This window comes from Octopus sinensis, linkage group LG3 (assembly GCF_006345805.1).
Source record: "Octopus sinensis linkage group LG3, ASM634580v1, whole genome shotgun sequence".
In the NCBI taxonomy this organism is placed as follows: Eukaryota; Metazoa; Mollusca; class Cephalopoda; order Octopoda; family Octopodidae; genus Octopus; species Octopus sinensis.
In genome coordinates this window covers 8,931,002-8,944,620 of record NC_042999.1, presented here as the reverse complement: position 1 = coordinate 8,944,620, position 13,619 = coordinate 8,931,002, and positions in this window count along the sequence as shown.

Here is a 13,619-nt window from a genome sequence, read left to right as displayed (position 1 = left end):
TTGTAATTAAAACACTAATTGCGTATCTGCTTTGTCTGATGAGTCATTAAATTCTCATGTAAACAATACCATATGAAGGATACAACAGTTGCAAACTGTCAACTTAATGTTTCTATTTTTGGTGATCAGTGAATTTACTTCACTGAAATTATATATATATATATATATGTTTACAAAGTCTAGACGAGTATCTTCGGCTGCAGGCCATGCTACCCCAGACTGATGACGAGCAAAAACTCAGAAACATGTCTCTGGGTGCAGGCTTAGCTGGGTGGGGGTGCTTCTCTCCCCTTTGTAAACATAAGGACACAGGAAATGTGTCAAGGCCGACAGGAAGCGTTGATGCATCCTAGGGCTAAATAGCGGTGAGGTGATTCCCTTTATGGGACTTTCACGTTAAGTTGACAGTATACAACTGCTCTATCGTTCCACCACTGCTTATATCTCTCTGAGATATTTAGAAATTTAATATTTCTATTCATATGAAGGATGTCTGCAGTATATTCCAGGGAACATAGATGTTTACGCTTTATATTCATTCGCCTCTGGTGTGAATCACTGGGACGTAGTTTGTAGTTAACGATTACCCGACGAAGGTTATCCATTCTAGGACTTCTACAGGGAGTTTGTTTCCTAAATATTTGTTCGTTCGTTATGAATCCACCATTATCAGACAGAACTAAATATTCGAATATCGAAAACACCATTTATCATTTAAACAACAGCGTTACATGTAATGCAGGGAACTTTCTTGGATTAACCGCTTTCGTGACCTTCTCAATTGAAATAAATATTTTGGGCTGTTTACAAGAATACGGTGAAAATAGTTAAAGAAATTCTGCAAAACATAAAGACGTCGCTATGGACGCGCTCAACTGATGGAAATAGGAGCCAGAACTCCCTCAAATGACACTCTGTCGTCAGAAATAATCGTTGATACTATAGGCACAAGGCGTGAAATTTTGGGGGAAGAGGCCTGTCGATTAGATCGACACCAGTACGCAACTAGTACTTAATTTATCGACCCCGTAAGGATGAAAAAGAAAGTCGACCACGGCGGAATTTAAACTCAAAAGGTAGCGGCAGATGAACTACCGCTAAGCATTTCGCCCACCGTGCTAACGTTTCTACCAGCTCGCCGCCTTGTCTATCGTCAGAAATAATGACGAGGCACATTGGATAATGCTGTCTTTCATACCTGGAATATCTTTGATCACAGATTTCATCCAACAGGTTTGTTTTGTGGTTAAACAACCACAGCCTGTAAGCTCAGCATCCCTTAGTTAAGAGAATATATTAATTTCAACTCTTGGCACAAAGCCGGTGACTGCGGGTGAGGGGTTAGGTCGATTATATCGACCCCAGTGTTCACTGGTATTTATTTTATGGATCCTGAAAGGATAAAAGTTTAAGTCAACCTCGGCAGAATTTGAACTTAGAGCGAGAACACGGACGAAATGTCGCTAAGCATTTTGCCCGACGTGTTAACGTTACTGCCAACTCACCGCCATATTTAAGGGAATATATTACAAATAGGATTACGTACATATATCGTTTGGAGGAAAGAATGTAGTAGTCCGCCATTTGAAACCGTATCTAAGAAGCTGTTTGTTCCGAAGAAAATTATGTCTGATGTTCTCGGCACAACGTTGATGTTCCTGATGGAAAGGCCTAGAAATGCTTACCGTATCCAAAACATAGAATATAGCAAATTTGGTGGTTTTGACCTTTTATTTATTTCAGTTATTGGATTGTGGTCATTCTGGGGCATTGCCTTCTAGGATTTTAGTAGAACAAATCGACCCTGGGACGTATATTTAAGCCTGGTACTTATTGTTTATTTACCGGAGTGCTAAGGGGATGTAACCAAAACAATACCGGGACAAACACAGAAACAAAGACAAACAATACACACACACACACTCACCCCTCCACACACATATGTATGTATTCGACAGGTTTCTACATAATTTCCGCCTACCAAAGCCACTCGCAGGCCACTGGTCTGCCCAAGTATATAGTCTATTTCCTTACTACCCACAAGGGGCTAAACACAGAGGGGACAAACAAGGACAGACAAACGGATTAAGTCGATTACATCGACCGCAGTGCGTAACTGGTACTTATTTAATCGACCCCGAAAGGATGACAGGCAAAGTCGACCTCAACGGAATTTGAACTCAGAACGTAAAGACAGACGAAAAACCGCTAAGCATTTCGCCCGGCGTGCTAACGTTTCTGTCAGCTCGCTGCCAGAGTATATAGTCAAAGACATTTGCATAATGCGTTACACAATAGGAATGAAACCGAATCCACATTGTTGTTGGGCAAGTTCCTTAACCCTACACCGATGCTTGCGAAGCAGAATCGTACAATAAGCCTGATGCCAGATTATAGTAATCAATTCTTCCAAGAATTTCTCTATGAAACAACCGTATTAAACCGTATTAAACAAGTGACATTTTATTTTCTGGCTCTTACGAGAAATGTAACATATAAGAGAAAATCAAGTATATGTGTGTTCTGGGAAAAGCGCCATAATAAATGTAATTATCTCTACTGGAGCCTTTGAGAGGGGCAAACAAATGAATTTGAATATAATTTCTAAAATTTTCATACTTCAGACGACACTCACAGCATTCAACACTCCTATAGAGATTAGATTAATTTATAACAACGAACTGTTTATGAAGTTCCAACTGTGTCGTTTCGAGTCATAATGAAGCAATCCGCTGCCAGCTGAAGTCACATTTTCACTGGCGTTTCCTTGGTGAAGATAAACGTAGAGATTTAATTACCCCGATTCTCTCAGCACAACCAGAGAAATATTAAAATTACACGAAATAATACAAAGCTGTGCCTTTGTGACATTTTGCTTTTAATATCAACAGATCTCAAAACGTTTAAACGATTTTCTTCAATAGTATAAAAATTCGAACTCTGTGCTATTGAATTTTCGTTCGGTTTTCCATTAGAGGCGAATCTTGTGATTCTTTCCGGCTTCTTTTTTCTTTCTTGTGTTCTTGTAATAGTTGTAGTTTTCATGAGTATGAGCTTTCGTCACTGAAAACTTTGAGACCAATGGATCACGCCAGCAACAGAAAAAAGAGGAATCAGTTTTACTAGGTCCCTAAATCCAGACAATCATGGCTTGTGTAAGTGCACAGGCGGTGCCGAGTTATGTATAGAAAACAGTAACCGTCTTCTTCATTAGCACAAGATTCACAATGCTCGCCTAAGATATAAAAATGAATTCAAATAACAAACTCATGTTTTAATACATCTCTTTCATTGTGTGGCACGGTTGGAACGAGGGTTCATGAATGCTGTATATAATTTGCTTCGAGCTTCAGTGTCTGGTGCCGTACTTGATAGAAAGAAATATCTTTGGATTATATCTACTCACTCTGAAGGACATACGGTGAAGCAGGGTTCACCTTAAACTGAAAAACAACATATGGTCGCACCGCAGGCAAAATTCCGATAGGAGTGGTGAACTTTATAAACGTATCTCCCGTTTTCTTCCCCAATAGAAGAGGAGGGAACAACTCTTGCTGTTGTTGGTATTCAGGTGAAGGGGACAAATGAATAACAATTCCTAAGATACTGTAGTGAACTGGTTTTACTTCAATAGAATTCTATGTATAATAAGTATAGTTGAATGAAGCTAGCTGGATGGATTAATGGTATAATGCAATATTTACGGAGAATGAAACACAACAAAGCAATTTTTGTCTCATCTTCAGGAATTCACTTCTTCCGGTATCCGATATATTTGTTATGTTTGGAATATTTCTATTTTTAGACGTCTAGTCTTTCGTCTGAAACGTTGTCCGACGGTCGTTGTCGAAGTCATTATTATCTCATAATTTTTGCATTCGTTCCAGCCATTAAACTGGTTTTTGTTCTTGCTGTTTATTGTGTTGCTATTATTTGTAATCATTGGATGAAAATAACGAACGATTGTTGCATTTCGCTGCATATAAAAAGGTGTGCTTCCAACCTTATATTTGTCTTCGATACTTGGCATCAGCCGCTTTTCTTTTCTCGGTGTGTGTTCTCAGATAATTTGCTGTAAATAACTACTTTTAGGTATTACCCGTAACCAGAAGATGATAATAAAAACCTGTGAAATCACGCAATTTTCCTATTTACTTTAAAAAAACATTCATATTTTTGTAGTCACAATATCTATCATTAAATTTAGCACGGATAACTATGCACAAGGAGCTGTCACTTTTGTAAATTATATGGTTCCCCACTCTTCATTCGTTGCACGATATATCTGCCAAATTTAAGACTGAAAAAATGCTGTGATGTTAAGCCTATGTTATTTCTGAAATTTAGAAAAAGTTTTACAATTCTAATAATAAAACTAAATCACGCATCGAAAATGTTCAATCATGAACACTTATATTAATAATGCCAGAACTCAATCCACTTTCCATCTTTCCATGCTCCCTAAGTGACTGACATTACAACACCTAGCCCCTAGAACATGACGCCAGTCTATTGCAAGGTTAACTTCCCAGCTTTTATGAACTGGAGCAACTGTACTCCAGCATTTTCTTCTAGAACACAACGTACTGCTCGGTCCAGGAATCGAAAACCACACGGTCTTAGTATCGTGAGTGCAACACCTTGACCGCAAGGTCACACGACTTCACAATAGATATCTATATATATATTTCCTAGTTTCATTGGCGTGTAAGTTCCCCACCTGGACGGGACGCCGGTCCGTTGCAGGTAAGCTAATAGATGCAGTAGGAATGAGTGAGAGAAAGTTGTGGCGAAAGAGTCAGCAGAAGTTCGCCATTGCCTTCTGCCGGAACGGCACACATCGCCCGGTCTGAGATTCGAAGCCGCAACCCTCGACCGCGAGTCTGCTGCTCTGACCACTAGGCCACGTGCTTCCACTGTATATAGATATAGACAGATATATTTATATACTTATATTTTGCATGCACTATGTATTTTAAATCTGTATTAACTGCATGGCACAAATGTTTCATTAAAATTTTTCCAAATATGTTACTTTCACCTGAACTCAAATTGAATGTTGAACATTGTATAAAGTATACATGTTTAATTAATACTACACAACACTTCCCTCACAATAATATCTGAATCATAAATTACAAGCTATATATTTAATGTGATAGAGAATGGAAGCGTAAACAGGGAATGTTACTTTCAGAAGTTATTCGATTTTATTTTTGATAATAGTTTTTATACTACGACTATTTACTCAGAAGTGATATGGCGTTTAATCTCTTCAAACAGTTTCAAACCTGGGGTTAGTTGTTAAGACTAACATACAAACATGCTAGTTGTTAAAATATTATATGTAAAGAACGTTTATAGATTGTACGGAGCACAATTTTAACTTTTTACATTTGCGATATACAAAGCGTTAGTGGAAAGGTAGCAAGACAGAGAGTGTTAGGACGAGACACCCTTATCAAGTCCTAGGGAAGGATAAAGGTGGAGGATTTGGTATGCATGGAAACCCCTGTATCTAATGGAACAGATACTAATTTAAATTTTGTTTTATATAAATTATGTAATATTATCGAGTCAACTTCCAAAAATATAAACTAAACAAACATGAGAGGTACTTCCAGAACAAAGCCACAACAAATGACATTGTGACTTTTTCAAAGGGTATGTCCCGTGTAACAGAAGATGGCGTAATCTCATTGTGAGCACTTAGCGGAAGTTGAACGGTAGGTGAGAATCGAAAGACAATAATAAAGGAAATACTATGATTAAATAGGAAAATGACCACTTCAAACTGAAGTACTGTTACATGTAGATATGAGTTTAGAAATGCTTCAAGCTAAATTGTAGCAGGAGACGATAAATATCGATACAAAGGTTCAATCGTTATCTGATGTGGTTGGATAAAAGGAGGGAAGTAATTACAAACGATACATCTATATTGTATGGCAATTATTGAATGAATTTATTTCTGTTAAATGATGGCATGCATTCTTTTAACAAAATAATTAACATCATGTTTCCTATTAAAATGCACAAGTGTTATTATCGTGTATATATATATATATATATATATATATATATATATATGTATGTATGTATACATGTATGTATGTATGTATGTATGTATGTATGTATGTATGTATGTATATACACATGTATATTAGTTGTAGTTTTAAACTATTTATTTTCTATGGATTCTTTTATATATTTGTTCATCAAATACAACAACAAATGCAGATAAGGAGTTTTGGAAGCTGAATCTGCTGATAATGAGAGATAAAAAAAGAAAATGACCGCAGTAACAGAGGCAATTCAGATTTACATACAAGAGGAATTTGGTTTTATTTATGAGAGTTTTCTCATTAAATCATTGACTTGAATATTCAAGAGATGAACAAAGTTGACATGGATGAGATGACGAAAATTTAGATTAACCTAATTTGTATCGAAGTCAATCAAAACAACCTGCAGTGTCAAGTTGACAGCTACACTCCGACATAGAATTCTTTGTTTTCTTTCTTTCATTCTTTTACTTGTTTCAGTCAGTTGACTGCGGCGATGCTGGAGCACAACCTTTGGTCGAACAAATCGACGCCAGGGCTTATATTTTGTAAGCCTAATATTTATTCTATCGGACTCTTTTGCCGAACCTCTAAAGTTACGGAGAAGTAAACACACCTGCATCGGCTGTCAAGCGATGGTGGGGGGGACAAGCCACAGACACACACACACATATATATATATATATATATATATATATATGTACACGACAGACTTTTTCAGTTTTCGTCTACCAAATCCACTCACAAGGCTTTGGTCGGCCCGAGGCTATAGTAGAAGGCACTTCCTCAAGGTGCCACGCAGTGGGACTGAACTCCGAATCATGTGGATGGTAAGCAAGGCAGTCCTACGCCTATATGAGACATCCAGTCTTGCCCCACATAGCCACATAGCCAGTCCTGCACCTATATATATCTTTCATGTTTTATTGGGTTTGCAAAAATTCTTGATGTGAAGCCGTAAGTTGAAAGATTCTCTGCTGTATGTGGGGAGCGTCATTATGCAAATAACAAGTCAGACAGAGCTGAAGCAGACCTGGAGAAGAGAAAGTTTTGTCAAGGAGGAGGTCACGAATGGCGACGAAAGGCACTTTGACATACCTAGGTGACTGACTGACTGAGTGAAAACTTAATTAAAAATAGACTTCTTTTTTAACTGGCTAAATAACTAACTGATTGACAATTTACAAATAAAGAAGTGAAACACAACCAGTGAGTGTGTTTAGTATCGACATAATTACTCTCTGACTATACAACAAAATGTGAACACATTTTCTCTGTTGTGCATGGTTTTTATTAATATTATTGGTAAAGTTACAAATGGCTGAGGTAAAGCAAAATTAACTTCTTTGATCTCTGTCCAAATTTTTCTCAAAGCAATGCAAGAGAATAGTATTTTTATAATTAGTATTTTATACAGACTATTAATAACGAAAGCGGTAATTATATATAATTCGACTTCTAACTTGAATAACGAATTGATTTTCTTCGATTTTATATTGCACAAATCCAAGATAAAACTGTATGAGACTCATAATTTAATCTTCGAATTTACAGGTGTATATTTATCGTTGTAATGAAGGCGATCATAACTACAACTCAGCAATTCCAGTTTATATTTATATTTTGTAACTTCATAAGTTTGATGTTTCTACCAACTATTTCCCGCTGCTTTAATTTGTTGCGATGTTTATATTTTTGTTCATAAATAAAAATTGAGGAAAGAAGTGATATTTTAATTTAACAAGGTATAGCTCGAAAACTAAATTCGAACGAATCAATTCTGGACCAGAACCAAATGTATTAATTTACCCAGGATTTTAATAATGTTTCACAAGAATTATTTTACGCAGAGGAGATAGTAGATTGGTAGAATCTTTAGGATGTCAAAAGTTTATTAGAATATTTGTTCTTGCTTTTTCTGTTCTGAATTCACATCCGGTTGAGACCAACGATGACTTTCATTCAAACGGGGTCCATAAAATATTCGTGTCGAGTGTTCGCTTCCCGATAAACGTCTGCCCTTCGCTAACGGAAATGTTTATTTTATATAAAACAACTCCATTTCAGTTAATGCAGTTTGGTTCCTCAGATTCTGAAGAAAGATGAAAATGCAACCGACCCGGTTTAATGATAAAAGCTGTTAATTAAAACTCACAATTTAGCATTTATGATATATGACGCACACGGCGTATTTCATATTTTGATCTGGGCATTTATACTTCAGGTTTATTTCGAAGTTTTCAGCAATAGTATTTGATATACACTTCCCTTACACACAAACTTCGAAACGTCAAGCTGAACAAAACTCACCGTTAGCTTATTACGCCCTTTTCATGACGTCCACGCGTACGTACTTGAAGTATATAACGAAATATCTGGCTATTTGTGACAAAAATATTTAATAACGTATGATCAGCTGTAGTGATTTAGAAACAGGAGTTAAACAACTGGAGTTTTGTCGTTCCTGGTTTATGAAACAGCATCGGGAGAGTACGTTAAATAATTAAAATCGGGAGTTAAATCTCTATTTAGTGTGAGCATATTTTATGCTTTATGATGTTTAAAATAATGTGAAATAAATAGCGAATGGTTTGCTATGGTCCTTTCTACAGTCCCTAATCCTCTCCCCAAACTTTGAGAAGGGGCTTAGTAATTTCATCGACCCTGGTATTTCGCTGGTACTTATTTTATCGACCCCGAAAGAATCGAAGACAATGATGACCTAGGTAGCATTTGAATTCAGAATGTGAAGCCGGAAGAAATGCTGCCGAGCTTTTTGTCCGGCGCACTAACGATTTCGCAATAATATATTATGCTATAACATAAAACATGAATCAATTACTGACAGCTATTATATATATATATACATACACACACACACACACACACACATATATATATATATATATATATATATATATTATATATATATATATATCATCATGTGACCGACCAGATCATCAGATGCTGCTACACATCGCTGGTCACAATGCGTTCGCATTGTTTTAGCCTTCGAATGACGCCACCCCGCTGGCTAAGCGGGCAGGCCAACAGAAGAAAGTGAGTGAGAGAAAGGGTAGTGAAGGAGTACAGCAGGGATCACCACCCCCTGCAGGAGCCTCGTGGAGCTTTTAGGTGTTTTCGCTCAATAAACACACACAACGCCCGGTCTGGGAATCGAAACCGCGATCCTACGACCGCGAGTCCGCTGTCCTAACCACTGGGCCATATACATATATATATATATACGTATATATATATATATATATATATATATTATATATATATATATATATATATATATATATATATATATATAATATATATATATATATATAGATATATATATATATATATATATATACGTATATATATATATATATATATATATATATATATATATATATATAATAATAATAATTCTCTGAGCGAGATATAAACAGTAACTGCTCTATAACATAAGGGGGATCAGCCATCTGAATGTGGCTAGGGTCAGGGCGGGGTGGTGGGGGTGTTACTGATGCATTTAGCCCCAGGCGAACATCAACGTCACCAGAAGAGCTGACACCATCTCGGTGTCAGCTCTTCTGGTGACGTTGATGTTCGCCTGGGGCTAAATGCATCAGTAACACCCCCACCACCCCGCCCTGACCCTAGCCACATTCAGATGGCTGATCCCCCTTATGTTATTTATATATATATATATATATATATGTGTGTGTGTGTGTGTGTGTGTGTGTGTGTGTGTGTGTATATGAGTGTGTGTGTTTATATTTATATATATATATATATATGATATTCAATTTCGCCCTAATTGGTTTAACCGCAGTAGAAAGGATGTGGATAATAGGCACAACGTACGTTGATATAGTTTTTCTCAGTTAATCCAAAACATTACAAATATTTTTTGACTGAAGGATGATTAAATAAACCAAATCAGAACCTGCGCTACTGGAACATTAAATTATCGTACAACAAACATGAATTCTTGGGGCTGCATCGCTTCTTCTGTAGCTTCACTACTAAAGACAACAAACACGTAAGCGTGGTTTATTTTTACCTTCCTTTTCTATTTAGTAACTTAAATCAACAAGAAATATTTCAGGAATGTTTGTTAAACCTTTTTGATAAGGGTGGAAATATAAGCTGAATGAGACAGTAAGAAGAAATCAAACTGCAGGAATCGAGAAGGAAATTGATAAGAAATAAAACGGTAAACGAAAAGGAGAAAACAAACATAAAAATTGTATGGAAACATTTAGCAATGTAACGATGTTTAGCAATGTTTGAAGTGAAAATAGTAAGTAGTAACTAAGAGAATTGATAGAGAAAAACGAGAGAAAGTGTTAAGAGGGCAAACGTTGAGAAATATGCAAGAAGGTAAAGGAAACCAAATAAAAGTAAAGATGATGAAGAATTCAAGGACATAGAGGTGAAAGACATAAATACAAACGAGAAAGGATGGTAAGGAGAGACTAATGTTTGTGGAGCCAAAGGCGTACATTAATGATAGAGTTATCAATGTTCTTCCTGATTTTCAAACTAGAATTTAGGTAAAAATGTTGAGGACATATGAACCGACACCTTTAGTTATCTCTCAGTTGGTAAAAGCCGAATGTGCAAGATAGGAAAGGAACCGCCTAAAAAAACGTAAAATCCCGCTTCTTATCTTCTTCAGACAGTTACCATTTCCTATCTTACTAGCAAAAAATATGGTCAAATAAAATTATCACAAATGTTTTGGGTATTCATTACGCCCCGCTACAGATTCACATAATCAATAGTTTATGATCTGTAATATCGATTTTTATGTCATACGTTTTTTTAGTTTCTTACATGTTGCTGAAATTGCTACGATTCCAGCTGTCAAAATTATGTTCTTTGATAACTCTAAAGTGTCAATAACAACAACAACAACAACAACAACAATAAAACAATGACGACAACAACAAAAACAAATAATAACGGTTTCGAAATTTAGCACCAGACCTGCGAATTTGAATGAAGGGGCAAGTAGATTATATCGATTCCAGTGCCCGAATGGTACATATTTTCCCGGCCCCAAAATGATGAAAGGCAAACACGACCCCAGTGGGGTTTGAAATCAAAACATGAAGAGCCCGAAGAAGTGCCACTAATTATTCAACCAGCTCATTGCCTTAATAATAATAATAACAATGATTTCAGATTTTGGTCCAACGCCGGCAATTTCGGGGAAGGTGATAAGTCGATAACATCGACCCCAGTACACAGTTGGTACTTATTTTATCGATCCCGAAAGGATGAAAGATTTGTAGAATTTAAACTCAGAAAAATGGATGGACGAAATGCTGCTAAGTATTTTGCCGGGTGTGCTAACGATTCCGCCAGTTTGCCGCCATCTTAATAATAATGGACTGAAGGAGACTGAAATAAAATGTCCGATAGAGCTCCAACAGAAAGTTTGTCTATTAGGAACAGCAAGGATTATCAGGAGGGTACTTATTACTTGAAAGACTGCTGAAAACTTGTGGATACTTAAGCTTACAAGTTGTAAGACCGAACCTGAGCCAAACCACAATAATAATGATGATAATAATAATAATAATGATAATAATAATAATAATAATAATAATAATGATAAGCTGAAGAGGTAGAAGAAAGTTTGCTATTAGCTACACAAGACCAAACATTAAGGACTAATTGGATAAAAAGCCAAGATAGATAAAAAAACAAGAAGATTCCCAATGTAGATTATGCAAATCTAAAGAGGAAAGCGTTACTCATACAGTAAGTGAATGCAGCATGCCGGCACAGAAAGAATACAAGAAAAGACATGACAATCTAGGGAGAGAAATCCGCTAGGAGCTTTATAGAAAGCTAGGATTTGAACATACTGATAAATGGTAAGAGCATGAACACAGTAAAGTTCTAGGAAGTAAGAAATACAAGATGTTGTAGAACTTTAACATTCAGACTGACAGAGTAATAGAAGTTAGAAGGCCTGATTTGATAGTAGTAAATAAGGAAAATAAAAAGTGTCAGATAATTGACTTTACAGTCCCAAATGATGAAAGCGTAAATTTGGGAAGCATAGAAAAACTACCAGCAAAGTACCAGGACCTAGTTATTGAATTATAGAGACTGGTAAGTGTCGGTAACAAGTATCCCAGTAGTTATAGGTGCATTGGGAACTATCCCTAAAGATCTGAACAGATGGATGGAGGAAATAAGCAAAAAACCCAGTTTAGTACAACTCCAGAAAACTGTTATTAGGGACAGCTAGGATACTTAGGAAGTTTCTTGTCATCTAAGGTTACTTGTTGTAGCCTGATGTTAGGATTTTTTCCAACTGTTGAGTGTATATGGAAATGATGATAATAATAATAATAATAATAATAATAATAATAATAATAATAATAATAATAATAATAATAATAATAATAATAAAAAACAGCGTTTACTGCAAGGTCTGTACCATCAAAAGAAGTGCAGGGATTTTGGAATAAAATTTGGGCAGAAGAAAAAAACACACAACGAAAAGGCCCACTGGATTGACAGAATATCTACAGAACTGGACCCCTTAGAAGAGCAAAAGTGGGAGGGTGTCAAGGTAGAAGATATAAGATCTACACTCAGGAGGTCAAGCAAATGGAAGTTTCCAGGAAAGGATAAAATTCCTAACTTCTGGCTGAATGCCTTCTCAAAGAGCCATGAACTGCTAACAGAACTGTACAATGATGTTTTGCAACACCCTAGTAGGATGCCTCCTTGGCTAGTTAATGGGTTAACATTCCTTCTTCCAAAAAGTGAAGAAACAAATGAACCAAAAAACTATAGACCCATAACCTGCTTAACAACTATGTACAAAACGCTAAAATCTGTCCTGACGGAATATACATATAGTTTTTTAACAGACAGTAGCATATTCCCTAATGAACAGAAAGGATGTAAACGTGGATCCTACGGCTGTAAAGATCAACTACTCATCAATAAGATGATCTTAGAAGATTGTCACAAACGACACAAAAACTTATCAACAACCTAGATAGACTATAAAAAGGCTTTTGATAGCCTACCACATAGCTGGATTAGGAAATGCCTGGAAATGTATAAGATAGCACCTACTCTGCGAAACTTTTTGACTGTAAGTATGTGATCATGGAGAACCACACTAACTCTAAACAGTGACAATGAATCCCTAAATGCTGGTGATGTAAAAATTTCGTGTGACATTTTCCAGGGTGACTCACTGTCACCACTCCTCTTTTGTTTAGCCTTAATACCTCTCTCAAAGCTGCTCAATGACGCGCAGTACGGGTATAAAATGTTTGATAAAAATATAAACCATCTCATTTACATGGATGATTTAAAGCTTTTTGCTAAAAATGACCAACAACTCAAGGGCTTACTAGCGATAGTCAAACAATTCAGTGACGACATCAGAATGCAATTCGGCCTCGATAAATGTGCAAAAGCTACCTTTATCAAAGGAAAAATTACAGAAACATCTAACGTTAACCTTGACCAGCAGAATATCATAAAAGAACTAGACCCAGCGGAGAGCTACAAGTA